Source organism: Azolla caroliniana, unplaced genomic scaffold (genome assembly GCF_043228905.1).
Source record: "Azolla caroliniana isolate FFs.n. ecotype wild unplaced genomic scaffold, voAzoCaro1.0.p SCAF_3, whole genome shotgun sequence".
In the NCBI taxonomy this organism is placed as follows: Eukaryota; Viridiplantae; Streptophyta; class Polypodiopsida; order Salviniales; family Salviniaceae; genus Azolla; species Azolla caroliniana.
Window position 1 is genome coordinate 11,279,508 of NW_028230438.1, and position 16,141 is coordinate 11,295,648.

Genomic DNA, 16,141 nt, shown 5'->3' on the forward strand with positions numbered 1-16,141 from the left:
AGTGGAATCTTCCTAATTTATAACTAAGTAACGATCACGGTAATTACCGATTAATATAGTATATTTCCGTTCGTAAAACACAATTCCTTGTTAGAACGTTGAGTAGCAACGTTCACTCTTCTGTATCGGTAGTAGTTAGTAATTAGCCGATTAACACAGAAGAAATTTGGCACGCCCGGTTACATCTGCAATTAAGCAGAGAACAAATCGAATGGATGTCGTATGAAGAGGAGACATCGGTCGGTTGTAAGCGCCCTCGTACAAGGTCAGTTACGAAGGTAGTGCAGGAAGCGTTCATTGCGCAAGAACAGCCGGAATCAAGCACAAAGTGGTCGAAACTTCCTGACTTATCCGATCAATTACCTTCAGACGAAAAACAGACGGAAGAGGTATCGTTTTACGACATTTGGGACGATATGCCTTATACTTATTCTAAGTTCTGGGAAGGAACAGATGCGGAAGCACATGTTAGGGATTTCTTAACGACATGGGAGATTAACCATGGAGCTCAGCGATTGTCGGCAGATGCCGAAGATAAGTCAAAAATCGCTGAGTTCGTCTTATCATTAGAAGGATATTCCGCCAATTGGTTTGCGCAGAACGGTCTTCAAGGATTTCCATCCTTTGAAGTGTTAACTAATAAATTTTTACAATTATTTCATCAACAAATTCCGCAGAAGGATTTGATTGCGCAATTTTATGCGTTATATGAAGAAAAAAAATGAAACAGTATCTCAGTTTGTGATACGATTTCAGAACTTACAGCTTCAGATTTCAAGGCCGATTCTGGATAATGAATTAAAAGAAGTCTTTCTAGAAGCTGTAAAAGAACCATTAAGGACGACATTGAAAGTGTTCGATTTTCGAAATCAGACTATCGAACAAGTAATTGATAAAGCAATAGAAATGGGTCGACCACCGGTCAATGTTCAAAGTATGGACATGTCGGCATTACAACGTACATTACCAACAATAGAGGAGTTACAATTTCGTCAAGCAGTTCAATGCACCACTTGTTTAAATACGGGGCATTCGGCAATTGAATGTACGTTAAGAACACATTGTACAATATGTTATTCAAAATTACATTCAGTAGAACAATGTGAATATAATCTGCTTAATAAAACCACGGCGTCAGTACGACAAATTTTTACTGACAATGGTTACCAAAATAACCCTAATCTGTTCAATGGTTATCAAAATAATAATTTTTCACAAAATCAGCAAAATGTACAACAAAATCCAACTTTTCAACAAAACCCGGTTCTACAGCCAATTCAGATCTTTTCACAACAAAATATGCAACCCACTCAAGTAACTCAAGCATTTCAACCAGGTTTTGCTCAATCCAACCCACCATTCGTACAGAATCCGAATCAATATTTTCAACAAAATAATCAAAGTTTCCAACAAGGTAACCCACCATTTCAAGGGTTTCAACAGAACTGTCCGAATGTGCAACCGAATTCTGCATTTCAACCAAATCCGGCATTTCAACCGGGTAATATGACCTTTCAACATAATACTCAAACCGTTCCACAAAATAATCAAATGTTCAACAGAATAATTTTCCGCCAAATCAAGAGTTCGGGATAACACAAAATGTAGCGCAACCAAATGATAATACCGAACAATTTAGGCAGAATCGGTATAAAAATAAGAAATTTTACAAACCAAAAGCTACACGTCAATTCCAACAAAACCCGAGTGGTAATGAAGAGCAGCAATTTAATAACGGCCAATTTGCACATGGAGAGACCGGTGGAACATTTGTACCCACTTGTTATATTTGTCGACAACTAGGCCATTATGCTAATCAATGTCCGGTTAAAGGAAAGGGTCCAGCAGTTAATATGGTAATACCGGAAGTTCAGCAAGTAACGACACGCAGTAAAAGCAAACAATCAGAGTGGGAAATTCAGGAAGAAGTTCGGAAGGCGGCAAAAGAATGGGTTGACGAAGCAAATCAAAGTAATGTGAATCGAATGTTACAAGACAATAACATTGACCAGAACATCGTTGTACAACAATCATTGGGGAATAAGGAACAGGAAGAAACTTGGAAACTGTTGGCTGATTGCCAAGTGTCATTGCCACTTACAGGCTTACTTAAGTTAGTACCAAGGTTTACAGAAAAAGTGGCAGCATTAATTGCATATAAAGGTTCCGAACAAATAGCAGTACACTACAATCAGCCAAGTAATAACCCTTCGATCATGGATGAACAGAATCCGTCGATTAAAGTAATACTTTACGGGCAAGAAATCGGAAATGTGATTATAGATGGAGGCTCGGGAGTTAATGTGATTAACAAAGCTACATGTGAAAAACTAGGAATCACGGAATGGGAAGCATGTCCGTTTTGGTTACGAATGGCAGATACAAGTACGGTACGACCGATTGGTTTGCTTCAACAACTGGATGTAATAATCGGGGGACACAGTTTTCAGATTTCGGCAGTAATTTTGCAGTTAGAAACACAGGGAGCATACCCCTTGTTATTGGGGAGACCATGGTTAAAGACACCTAATATCAAACAAAATTGGAAACAAAATGTGCTAACATTTAGGAAAGGAAAAACTAAGGTCAGGATTCCGACGCACAACAAAGTGACAACAAGCAAACAGAGTTTACCGGTACATGCAGAAGCAGTTAATATGATGGAAGGATTGGACAAGGAAGAAGAAAGTCAGTATTTTAATGATAATCAGAAAATCATCCCTCTATTTGAGGTAGATATTTTGCAAGCATTAACACCATATGTAGACTCACACGAAGAAGTGCCAATAGATGAGCAAACAATGAAAGAAATACGAATGCAACAAGAAGCTACAGATAAGGAAATGAAGGTATCTCAGAGAGTGCAAGCCTCAGCATTAGAGGAGATCGATTTGGCAGGAGTAGAGGATGGTGAAAGAAAAACAGTCTTGATTGCTAGAGATTTGGCGGAAAATGACAAACGGACATTAACAACATTACTATTACAATATAAAGATGTTTTTGCATGGTCGTTTGACGATATGAAAGGTCTGGATCCCGCTTTTTGTTAACATCAGATCAATTTGCATAAAGATGCAAAGCCAGTACAACAACGTAGGTACAGGTTGAATCCGAATTATGCTATCAAAGTAAAAGAAGAAATCGATAAACTCTTAAAAGTAGGATTTATTCGACCCGTCAAAAAATCAACATGGCTGAGTCCGATAGTAGTAGTCCCGAAAAAGAATGGGAAAATTCGCATATGTGTGGATTACAGAAAATTGAATGCAACGACAATTACGGATGCGTTTCCGTTGCCATTCACAGATGGGATATTAGATGCAGTAGCTGGACATGAAATTTATAGTTTCTTGGATGGGTTCAGTGGGTACAACCAAGTACGGATGAATCCGGAAGATCAGGAAAAGACAGCTTTTGTCACAGAATGGGGTGTCTTTGTGGCAGTAGTAATGATGTTCGGTTTAAAAACAGCTCCAGCTACATTTCAGCGGGTAATACAGGAAATATTCGGGGAATATATTCCAGCTTTCATGTAGGTGTTTTTAGATGATTTTGCGGTATATAGTCGGAAAGCTGATCATTTTGAGCATTTACGGCTATGTTTAGAAAAATGTCGAAAAGGGCGTCTTAGCTTAAATCCAGCCAAATGCGCATTCGGAGTAATGAGTGGTACGTTACTTGGGCATATTGTCAGTCAAGAAGGGATTGCAGTGGACCCAGACAAAGTTAAAGCAATTATTGAGGCAACACCACCGACAAATGCTAAAGCTCTAAGTAGATTTTTGGGTCAAATTCGGTGGCACAATAGAATGATGAGATATCTAGCAGACATTGCTATTCCGTTACACACAGCAGTACACAAAGTTCCTTTTATATGGACAAGTATAGAACAAGATGCATACGAATGTCTCATAAAGATGCTGACAAAGGTTCCGGTAGTCCAACCACCGGACTGGAACAAACCATTTCATGTTTTCGTCGATGCGTCGGACATTGCCATAGGCAGTGCTTTAATGCAATTATCCGAACCAAACTGGTATAGGCCGGTATACTATGCCAGTAGGAAACTTTCGTCGGCCGAAAGAAACTATTCAACAACCGAAAGAGAAGCTTTGGGAATGATATATAGTGTGAACAAATTTCGACATTACCTTTTGGGTAAGAAATTTACATTTCATGTGGATCATTCGGCTCTACTGTATCTAGTTTCCAAACAAGAATTGACAGGCAAGTTAGCCAGATGGACGTTATTGCTTCAAGAGTTTGAATTCGACATTATACATCGACCAGGAGCACAGCACGCGATTGCTGACTATCTCAGTCGGCTTGAATCTGGAGAAGAAGCGGTTGGTGTTAAAGATGATTTTCCAGATACTCAATTATTTCGGGTTGAGGCAGTAAAAGCACAAGAAATGAATGAGGAAAAAGAGGATGAATGGATTTCCGAAATGACGATATTTCTATCAACAGGAATTCCGGCCGAACACATGTCGACAGATGAAAGAAAAAGAATTGCAGTACGAAGTCGAAATTTTTGTTTATTTAATGACATGTTGTATCATAAAGGAGCAGATGGAATATGGCGAAGGGCAGTATGGAAATTTGAAAAAGTTGCCATATTAACAGAGTCACATTGTGGAATTGCTGGCGTTCATTACGCAGGAGAAGCAACAGCCAGAAAAATATGGAATAGCGGGTTATGGTGGCCAACGGTGATGAAAGATGCTAACGAATACTTTAAGAAATGCGATTTGTGTCAAAGAATGGGGCAACCGACCGAAAAGGATCGAATGCCTTTTCAACCGGTTTTACCTCTTGAGCCATTTCAGAAATGGGGCTTAGATTTTGTTGGCCCATTCAAACCAGCAGCTGCAAGAACCGGTAATCGATATATCATAATTGCGACTGACTATTGCACAAAATGGGTTGAAGCAAAACCTCTCAGAGACAATACAGTAGTATCCACAGCAAAATTCCTGTATGAAAATATATGGTGTCGATTCGGTTGCCCAATAGAATTGGTAAGCGATCAAGGCACTCATTTTATTAACAAGTTAATTCACGAATTAACCAATTATTATGCCGTAGTTCATAAGAAAAGTACGCCTTACTATCCCCAAGCTAATGGATTGGCAGAATCGACAAATAAAACAATTCAAACAATTTTAAAGAAGATAGTGAATGAAAATCATACTGATTGGGATCAAAAGTTAAATAGTACATTATGGGCATATCGTACTTCGTACAAAACATCCATTAAATCAACACCTTTCCGAATGGCATTCGGACTTGAAGCTGTTATGCCAATCGAATTTCAAATTCCGACACTTCGTATCCAAGCGACGAATAAGTTAAATGAAATAGAATCGGAGCAGATACGCAAAGAGGCTTTATTAGTATTAGAAGAAGAACGGATTCAATCAATGTCAGCACTAGAACACAAGCAGAGACAAATCAAGGCATTCGTAAATCGACATCGAAGGAAATCGGAAGAACAATTCGAAATTGGGAAACCGGTATTGGTATTCCAGACGAAAATGGGACTTATGCCTGGGAAACTCCGGTATAGATGGACAGGTCCAGTACGGATAATTAATAGTAAAAATGGTACGTATCAGCTGGGATCATTAACCAGAGAGGTTTTACCGAAATGGGTAAATGGATTCCGGCTTAAACCGTATTTGGGAGATATGCCGGTAAACCCGTTTATTCAAACGGAAGAATAAAATAAAATAAAATAAAATAAAATAAATAAAAAATAAAAAACTAACTAACTCACTCAATAGTTCTTGTCAAATGCAGAAATAGAATCTTGCCACAACAGTCTGAATCGACTATAAATAGAAAGAGGAATTGCATGATTATTAGTAAGTGGTACAACCACTACACGTAGAGTTAATACTAATTAATTCCTACATTAATAGCAATTACTATTCTTTAGTCATAATGCATAAATTAATATCTTTAAAGCATATTTCTGTATCTTCTGTGTCGCCAAAGCAACAGAAACGACTGCAGATCTCGAAACATTCTGAGCCTTCGTGCCCTAGCTCGCCCAAACTCTGTTTTTCTGATTTTCATCGCTACAGAAGCTGTGCAGATCTCCAACCGTCATCGACAAGTGATTCAGAACAAGCAAACACAGAAGTCATGCCGATTCCTGTGTCTGAAGAACTGCAACTGTGGCTTTATGAGAGAAACTTACAAGGTTTCATCAAAGTAGCAGAAGCGGAACCTCATCCGCAGGCGGAAGAATTGGTACAACAATTAGACATCACCAAGGTCACCACAAAGAAAATACGAAAGGCATTACAGATGCCAAGAGGAGGCTTTGAGGCAGTTAAAAAACCTCCATCAGAAGCACTCCAATCGTATTTCGGGGAATACTCACCCTCGGCAAAAGCATATCAGACTTATGGAGGTCGGGATGAGTTTTTCCATGAAGTGGCTAGATTTTTACTAGAGGTGGGATTTGTCAGTCCCCGTTTTTATTGTATGCCGAAAAAAAGGGCTGGGTTTATCATAGCCACATACGAAAAAGAGGATTTCAACTGGCCACTATTGTCGGGGGAAGCTCTGAGAGAGCAGCTACAAGGGGTAAAAACAGGAAAACCAATGAAGCAAATTTTTGGTCGTTGGCTATCGGTATTGTTTCAAATTTTTGGTCGTTGGCTATCGGTATTCAAGAATCGGAAACTCCTATTCAGTCAAGAAGACCTCACGCCACGGTAATTAACGATCACGGTAATTACCGATTAATATAGTATATTTCCGTTCGTAAAACACAATTCCTTGTTAGAACGTTGAGTAGCAACGTTCACTCTTCTATATCGGTAGTAGTTAGTAATTAGCCGATTAACAGTACGCCCGAAACTTGCACACGCTCGTATGTCCGAAAATGTGCGTATGCATCCTTGCGCTCGTCCGCACACACGCGTCCGTCCGAAACGTCCACGCAATGGTGCACGCATACGCCCGAAACTTGCACATGTGCGAACATCCGAAAACATCCACGCGGTCGTGCACGGACATGCACGTACGCCCAAAGCATCCACATGATCATGCATCACCACACAATGTAGCCCAAGTCACCTTCAACATTCTGTGCTCCACACATTGATATAACTAATATGTTTTGGTTTCCCTTATATTTCTTGGGTTCCAATATTGTCCTATCTATGTGGGATATCTCATAGTTTTGTCTTTTCTTTTTTTTCTTCAAACTTCACAGTCACATAAATGGATACTTGTTTATCCGTTTTATGTATAGTAAAATACACTATGAAGCTCTTGAAGACATTTATCTTCCCATATGAATACATTAAGGTAATCTTAAATAGTTGTTTTACTATTTTTCATATCGTGTGTGAAAAACCACACGACACCGGAGTATGAAGTTGCTGTTGTCCTTTATTCCAAACTTGTTCGAAACAAACTTTATTATTTGGTACATTGGCTCGGCTATAGTCCGAGCGTCGTCGAGCATGTCACCAATGCTTAGGATCTTCTTGCTGAGTTCCACCGAAAGTATCTGAACAAACTCGGTCCGCAATCAACGCCAACTCGTTCCACTTGTCGTCTTAAGGGGGAGATAGTGTCATGATATGGCAAGACTCGAACCCATGACCTTATGTTATATGAGTCCAGCTCTTGACCATTATACCATCTATTGTAATACGTAGGATATTATTTTTATTTAAGTTATAGGAAATTAATGTATATTTCAAATCTCTCTGGAACATTCTAGAAGCTTCAGGATTACTCCTAAGAACACTATAAAATAAGGCATTGGGCATTATTTTGGACCAAATTGGTTCAACGCCAGTCTTAAGCCTCATAGCCCTTTTTGTACTTACTCTTCACATAATATATTCTATGTTATCATCATCTCTCTCTCTCTCTCTCTCGTCCTCGCTATCTCTCTCTCCTCTTCTCTCTTCCTCTCTCGGGAGTCTTACGCAGTCCCGTCCTCTTAGTACTAATAGTACTTCCCTTTGCGAGTACTAATTCTCTCTCTGTTTCAGTACTATTCCTGACAATTTCTCTGGAATATACATTAATTTCCTATAATAAAACTTAAATCAAAATAATATTTTATGTATTACAATAGATTGTATAATGGTGAAGAGCTCAACCCATATAACACAAGGTCATGGGATCGAGTCTTGCCATATCATGACACCAATAGACTAATGGATAGGGCACCAAGATTAGAGAAGATAAACTATATTAAAACGCCACTCTCAAGGTACAATGGTCTCTCACCCTTTATATACTCTTACAATCGGTAACGCTCCCTCCGTACAACCGTTACATGCTTTACTTTAACGCTCCTAATATAATACTCTATTATCCATGCGTTATGTTTGGCGGTTACAATTCTGACAGACAACACCTAGCACGCCTATGGGACAGTGCCATGGCACGTCAAACCCACACGCTTCCTATTCGTCGCACAAAATGTCGAGGATGTTCGGCTCTGTTCATTGGTCATGCCTCGGAGGTGGCGTGAGGTCTGTGGGTGATTTGTTGGTATGCTCGGCCGGTGCATCGGTTTCCGTGTGGACTTCTTCACGCGGCGTCATTGTGGTAGGTTCCGTAGGTACGTTCTCCGGGACATTTCCTTGTGGCTCCGGTGAGGGCTCTTCCTAGCATGGGTAGGCGTCTGGTTGCTTCTCCTCTTCGCTCGTAACGTCTATGAGGTTGCTCGGTGTAGTTATTTCCTCAGGCGGATAGAACTCTTGATCTGCTACTCTCTGCCGGATCTAGTGGTACCTCCGCTGGATATGTTTCAATCGGGAATGGTAGGCCGCGTTCTTGGAAAGGTGGATGGCACTTTGACTGTCGTAGTAGAGCTGGTATTCCTCCTGTCGGATCCCTAACTCGCTGATGAATTCCTTCATCTATATTATCTCCTTGCCGGCTTCCACAGTTGCCATGTACTCCGCCTCCGTGGTTGACAACGCAACCGTCTTCTGCAACCTCGACTGCCACGACACAACTCCCGCTACATAAGTCATGACATATCCGGATGTAGGATGTTGGCCGACCGGCAAGGCAAAAAGGGCCAGTTAGAGTCCAGAATGTAAAAGGGGTATTAATTAGGAATAGGGAGTTGAAATTAATAAGTGCTATGAAATTAATTAATAAGTATTATGCTATTTTGAGAACCGGATGGACGGACCTAGAATCGGTATGACGGTTTGGATCTGGACCAGATCGTTGCTGGTTGCCGGTTGGCACCGGTTTGTAACTTAGTCAGAGACCTAAAAAAGGACCCGGCAAGAATGTAATCAAAGTCGGATAATTAATAGAAGTGTTGTTATTTTGCATGTGATTAAGTGTCTATCTGATTACCGTTCTGTGCTTAAGTTAATTCAACTTACGCGTGTATTACGATCATTAACTGTGCGGGTTAATAACCGGTTAAGACCCGTTCGCTATCACGGTCCATCCATATCTTCCCATACCATCCTTTGGTGAAGTGTTCCATAGGGACACCCTGTGTTAAGGTTTGTCCAGCCTAAAGGATGACACAGTTTTGGCGACCACGATCCTTGCAGTGAGCAGAGAACACCAGGGGATGGATGTCTCAACTGACTAACGACCAAGTCACCGAACGAGGAAGAAGACTTGCCGAAAGACAACAAAGGGGGGAAACCTTCCAGCAAGTGGCCGAGGAGATCCGACAGGATCGATCTTTTCCAAGAGTGCTTTGGAGGGTCGTGGAAGACGCACTTCGATTCCAGAAACAACAATTTTCCGACGAGGGAAGTAGTCTGACGATCCTGCAAAAGGCAGAAGTGCGACTACGGACGCTTGCCGGAGGTCACAAAGACTCGGAGGCATTCTCGGCCTTAGAGTCGTAATCGGATAGTGAACAAAGTGTTTAGTAGAATTACAAAAACAACCACGATACTCCAGACGATCTAGAGGACGATGAATTAGACGTCTCATCAACACCAACCGCGGAGGAAGCAGAAAACCGCGCGCCAACACCACCCGCGGAGACAGCGGAAAACCATGCACCAACACCACCCGCAGAGGAGGAACTAAACCACACATCTCTAGTACAACCTCCCGAAGACTACACCATGCCGTACCCGTATTCGAAGTACCGTGATGACCCTAATGTGGAGGCACATGTCTATGTGTTCCTACAAACATGGGAAGCGAACCATGTATCCCAAAGGCTGACCGAAGCAGAAGCCGAACGGTCAAACATTGCTGAATTCAACATGACATTAGAGGGACCGGCAGCCCATTGGCTCCCAAAGCGCCTACCCGGAAGCTTTGCCACATTTGAGGCCTTGAAAACAAAATTCCTCCGACTATTCCATAGGCAAGTGGAACAATGCGAACTAGTCAGACAATTTTACACAACCCGCCAAGAGGAGCAGGAGACCGTGCCCCAATTTATCATCTGATTTCAAACACTACACAGCCAATTAACAAGGGCACCTCCGGAGGAGGAGGTGAAAGCGGTGTTTCTGGCTGCTTTACGGGAACCACTCCGAACGATGTGCGGAGTACTAGATTTCCAAGCCAACACAATGGATCAAATCATCGATCGGGTGCTAGAATTGGATAAACATAGCTCCTTGATGACAATGGGAGCCATGCAGAAGGCCCTTCCAAATCAGGAGGATCTCAAGTTTCGACAGGTGTTGCAATGCACAACGTGTCTAAACCTGGGCCATTCGGCAGTAGACTGTACAATGAGGACGCAGTGTATGATCTGCCACTCATGGGTACACAGAACGGATTTACGCGAGTACAACCTACTCAACCGACTAGCGACACCGGTGAGGATCATTGAACTACGTAGCAGTCACGAACCGGACGATGAACGGTTCCGGAGGGAAGACCGATACCGACGAGAATGTGGGGATCGGTACAAAGAGAGAAGACGTGACGACTATGGGCGTGATCGCAACGACCGACGCAAGGAATGCCACAATCAAGATCAATATGAACGGGACTACTCACCTGATTACGACCGGCGAAGGGATCCTTATGACCGGGACCGGTATAATAGGAACCATGATTATAACGGTGACCGGTATGGTCGCGACTACTCTCCCAGCTACAACCAGAGGAGGAAGGATCAACAAGAAAACTACGAAGACTAGCACCATCAAGGTTACAAGAACAGACGGTTTCTTAAGAAATGGAACTTTCGAAAAGAGGATCGTCGGGAGCTGGCAAAGGAATTCCAACAAGAGACGGATAGAGGCATAAGTGGTGCCCAACCGGAACAAAGAAGAATAGAAGAACTTAACCGAGTGGTAACCGGATTTCAACAGGGTACCGAAACAAAAGCAAAATCTAGCAATACCCAGAAGGCGTATTGCTACTATTGCCGACAGGAGGGCCATTACAACAACCAATGCCCGATTAAAAGGAACGAAAAATGGCCGGCAATCAATATGGTGGTAACAGAAGTTGCGGATATATAGCAAGTCACAACCAGATCCGAAGGAGAGATGACGAAGTGGGAAGCACAAGAGGCCATCCGGAAGCAGGCCATCGAATGGATTCAGAAGGCGAATAATTGGAATGCGGTTGAAGTCAAACAACAAAAGGAGACATCGGCAGAGCTCACCGACACAATACAACCGGAGAACCCAACATGGCAAGCGCTAGGGAATGTCAAATTATGTTGCCATTAGGCTGGCTATTGCAATTAGTACCCCGGTTTACGGATGGGCTGTGTTGAGCGGCAAGCTCAACTAGAGCTGGATCGGCTGGGTAAGCCTGAGCTGACAAGTGAGACGGATCGGTAAGCCGGTGAGCAACAGAGCCAATGAGCTAGGGAGCCAGTTAGCCGGATCTAGACGATAACCGGAGGCCTAGGATTAGTTTAGACTACTAGACAGTTATTGTCTCGTAGTGAGTGTCAGATGCTCGTGTGAGCATTGAAGTACGCGGTACTTTTGTCAGTCCCACGAGGACTTGTATAAATAGTGCTACTGAGCACAATTGTAAGAGACGGAGAGTGAATATATCGTTTTTTAATATAGTTTTTACGTTCTGCTCTCTCTATATATTCCCTACGTTCTCTGTTTTCTAACGCTTCCGCAAGTAATTGTTTTCATGGTATCAGAGCGCGAGGGTTGAGAACCTTCTCTGCAGCCGACAAACACTTGAAAGCAAACCCTAACATGTCGTAAAACAATAGACAGAGAAGTGATGGATAGAGGGATGGCTAGCTCGCTCTCTGTGGAGAAACTCGACAAATCCAACTATGCATCTTGGTCGTATAAGATGCACCAGTACCTGCTTGGGCATGGCTATTGGAGTTTCATCGAAGGAACCAACGAAACAACACCTGATGCGGCACATAAGGACTTCCCAATGTGGGAACAATCGGCAAGCAGAGTGATGTACTGCTTCGCGTCCAGTGTCGGAGACCAGTTGTTGAGCCACATCCGAGACGCCAAGACACCGAAGGAGGCTTGGGGGAACTTGAAGAAGGTTTTCGCCGCAAGCACTGCAGCCCGGAAGCTGCAACTCCGACAGGAGTTGAGCAATGTCCGACAGGAGTTGAGCAATGTCCGACAGAAGGACATGTCGGTGGCGGATTACACGGCCCAGACCAAAGAGATCTGTGACTCGCTTGCCTTTATCAACGGTACCATAGAGGAAGACGAGATGGTACAGGTCTGTCTTGGGGGCCTGGCGTCTAAGTTGAGAGCGTTCCGAATGGCGGTATGTACAAGGGAGAATACGTCGTCATTTTTCGACTTACTTTCTTTTCAAACCCAGAGCAAGGGCTGGTAGTGGTGGACACTAGGAGTTCGGCAATCACTGCCATTGTCAAAGGATGCGAGCTACCAGGGACGATCGACGACGGAGGCTCGGGCATTAATGTGATTAGCTTCCAGACTTGTGACACCTTGGGAATTCATGAATGGGAGCCTTGCCCGTTTTGGCTCCGGATGGTAGATATGAGTTCTGTAAGACTCACCAGTTTAATACAGGATCTGGAGGTAACAATGGGAGGACATGCATTCCACATTTTTGTGGTAGTTCTCCACTTAAATGCTCAAGGGGTTTATCCACTATTGCTTGGACGACCATGGTTGAGGACAACGCACATTAAACAAAACTGGCGGAAGAACATGATTACGTTCCGACGAGGTTAAACCAAAGTACGGGTACCAACACATCCACAAACGGGAACTAGCAAAGAGCTAATGCCGTTATCCGCTAAAAGTGTAAACATGCTGGAAGGGCTCGCCGACGAGGAAGTCGATCGGTATCTCGAGGAGAATCCGAAAATCATGTTGTTGTTCGAAATAGATGTGCCAGAAGTAGTCTCCCTGTATACTGCACAACCGGAAGATGTCAGAGAGAAACTGGTTAGAGATGCCATCAGAGAACTATGTCAAGCACACGAGGCCCTGGCACGGGAGATGGTAGTATCTCAGTGGGTGAAGGCGTCCCAACTGGAAGAAGTAAACTTGGGAACCGGAGAGGAAGTACGACATGTGCATATTGCCAAAGAGATGTCACCGGAAAACAAGATGGCAATGATTACATTATTAAAAGAATTCCGGGACGTATTTGCTTGCTCCTATGAGGCTATGTGAGGGCTAGATCCGTAGCTATATCACCATTAGATACATCTCAGCAAGGAACCCAAACCAGTAGCACAAATGCTCTATCAAATGAACCCAAACTATGTCGCAAGGGTAAAAGAGGAGATCGACAAATTACTCCGGGTCGAATTTATCTGGCCAGTAAAGAAAGCTACTTGGTTGAGTCCGAAAGTCATCGTGCCGAAGAAGAACGGTAAGATCCTGGTTTGCGTCGATTACCGGAAACTGAATGACGCGACAGTTACCGATGCCTTTCCACTTCCATTTACGGATGGAGTTGTGGACGCGGTAGCTGTTCACGAGTTGTATAGCTTCCTCGACGGTTTCAACGGATACAATCAAATAAGGATGCACACCGATGACCAAGAAAAGACGGCGTTTGTCACCAAATGGGCAGTATTTGTAGCAGTATTAATGATGTTCGGACTCAAGACGACGCCGACTACCTTTCAACGGATTATCATGGAGACATTTGGAGAATTCATCTTGGCATTTATGTAGGTGTTCATGGACGACTTCGTGGTGTATAGCCAGCAAGGGGAACATGACCATCTCCGGTTATGCTTAGAAAAATGCAGGGGTTACCGGTTAAGCTTGAACCTAGCATTGTGTGTGTTTGGGGTGACCAGTGGAACACTACTTGGTCATATTGTCAGCAAGGACGGGATAGCCGTAGACCCTGATAAGGTCAAAGCAATGTTGGAGGCGTCGGCACCAATGACGGCCAAAGCATTAAGGAGATTCTTAGGACAGATTCGATAGCATAGCCGGATGCTCAGATACTTGGTAGACCTGGCAACGCCATTGCACACAACCGTTCACCGAACACCGTTTAAATGGACAGAGGAAGAAGACACGGCCTACCGGGCACTCAAAGTAATGTTATCGCAAGCACTAGTAGTACAACCCCCGGACTGGTCCAAAGATTTCCATGTCTTCGTTGACGCGTTAGACATAGCAATCGGCAGCGCACTCATGCAGCTGACCAAACCCAAGTGGTAGCAGCCGGTATACTACGCGAGCCGGAAACTATCACAGGTGGAGCGAAATTACTCCACAACGGAAAGGGAGGCCTTGGGGATGATTTACACTGTCACGAAGTTCCAGCACTATTTTTTGGGCCGAAAATTTCATTTCAGGTAGACCATTTAGCACTACTATATTTGGTCTCTAAGGCATTCCTCACTGGCAAGCTGGGCCGGTGGACATTGTTACCAAAGGAATTCGAGTTCAAAATTTATCACCGGCCGGTTAGAATCTAGAGAGACTAGTGACGGTGTGCCAGATGAGTTTCCGGATACGGAATTGTTTAAAATAACAACGGAAACCACGGAGCATAGTACATTGTGGACGAGGAAAAATGGCTAACGAACATGCATCAGTTTTTAAGCATGGAACTACCTCCAGAAGAGATGAACCAGGATGAGCGGAAACGATTGGCAGTCCAGGGCCGACACTTTTGTTTATAACAGGATACACTATACCACAAAGGAGCGGATGGCATATGGCGGCGAGCGGTTCGAAGCGATGAAAAAGACACCATATTACAAGAAGCGCATCAAGAGCAGTCGTCGGAGGGCACTATGCCGGTGAAGCGACAACAAGGAAGATCTGGCATAGTGGGCTATGGTGGTCAACGACACTAAAAGATTCGGTCCGGTATACAAAGGAATGTGATTTGTCTCAAAGGATGGGCCAACCGATAGAACAGGCGCGGATGCCTCACTAGCCGGTACTACCCTTGGAAGCATTTCAAAAATGGGGGTTGGACTTCGTCGGGCCATTCAAGCCGCCAACAATGTGAACCGGCAACAGATACATCATTGTCGCCACAGACTATTGCACCAAGTGGGTAGAAGCAAAGGCTTTGCGAGATAATACCACCACATCGACGACGAAGTTCCTATACGAGTACATGTGGTGCCGGTATGGATGTCCAATCGAATTGATCAGCAACCAAGCCTAACAACGTTCTATATGGTATTACACAAGTGTAGCACTCTGTACTACCTGCAGGCCAATGAATTGGCCGAATCCACCAACAAAACACTACAGAACATCCTCCGGAAGATCGTCAATGAGAAACAGACCGATTGGGACACGAAGCTGCACAATGCGTTATGGGCTTACCAGACGGCATACAAAACAAGTATTCGGACAACACCATTCCGGTTAGCGTTCGGGCTAGAAGCAGTGATGGCGATCGAATTTCAAGATCCAAGCTCACGGATACAGGTCCGAGAGAGACTGAGTGAAAAGGAATCAGAGAAAATCCGGCTAGCAGCACTATGTGAGTTGGAAGAGCACCGGATAGCGAGCAACATGCAGATGGAACTTGAGCAGCGGTGGAGGAAAGCATTCGTGGACCGTCACTAGAAGGGCAAGGAGAAACTATTTGGAATCGGCAAGCCGGTTCTCGTATTACAGACCCAAATGGGTAACATGCCGGGGCAGCTGAGGTTCAGGTGGACCGGACCATATTGGATCATGCGGGAGTTCAAGGGTTCATACCAGCTAGGAACGTTGGCCGGCGAAAT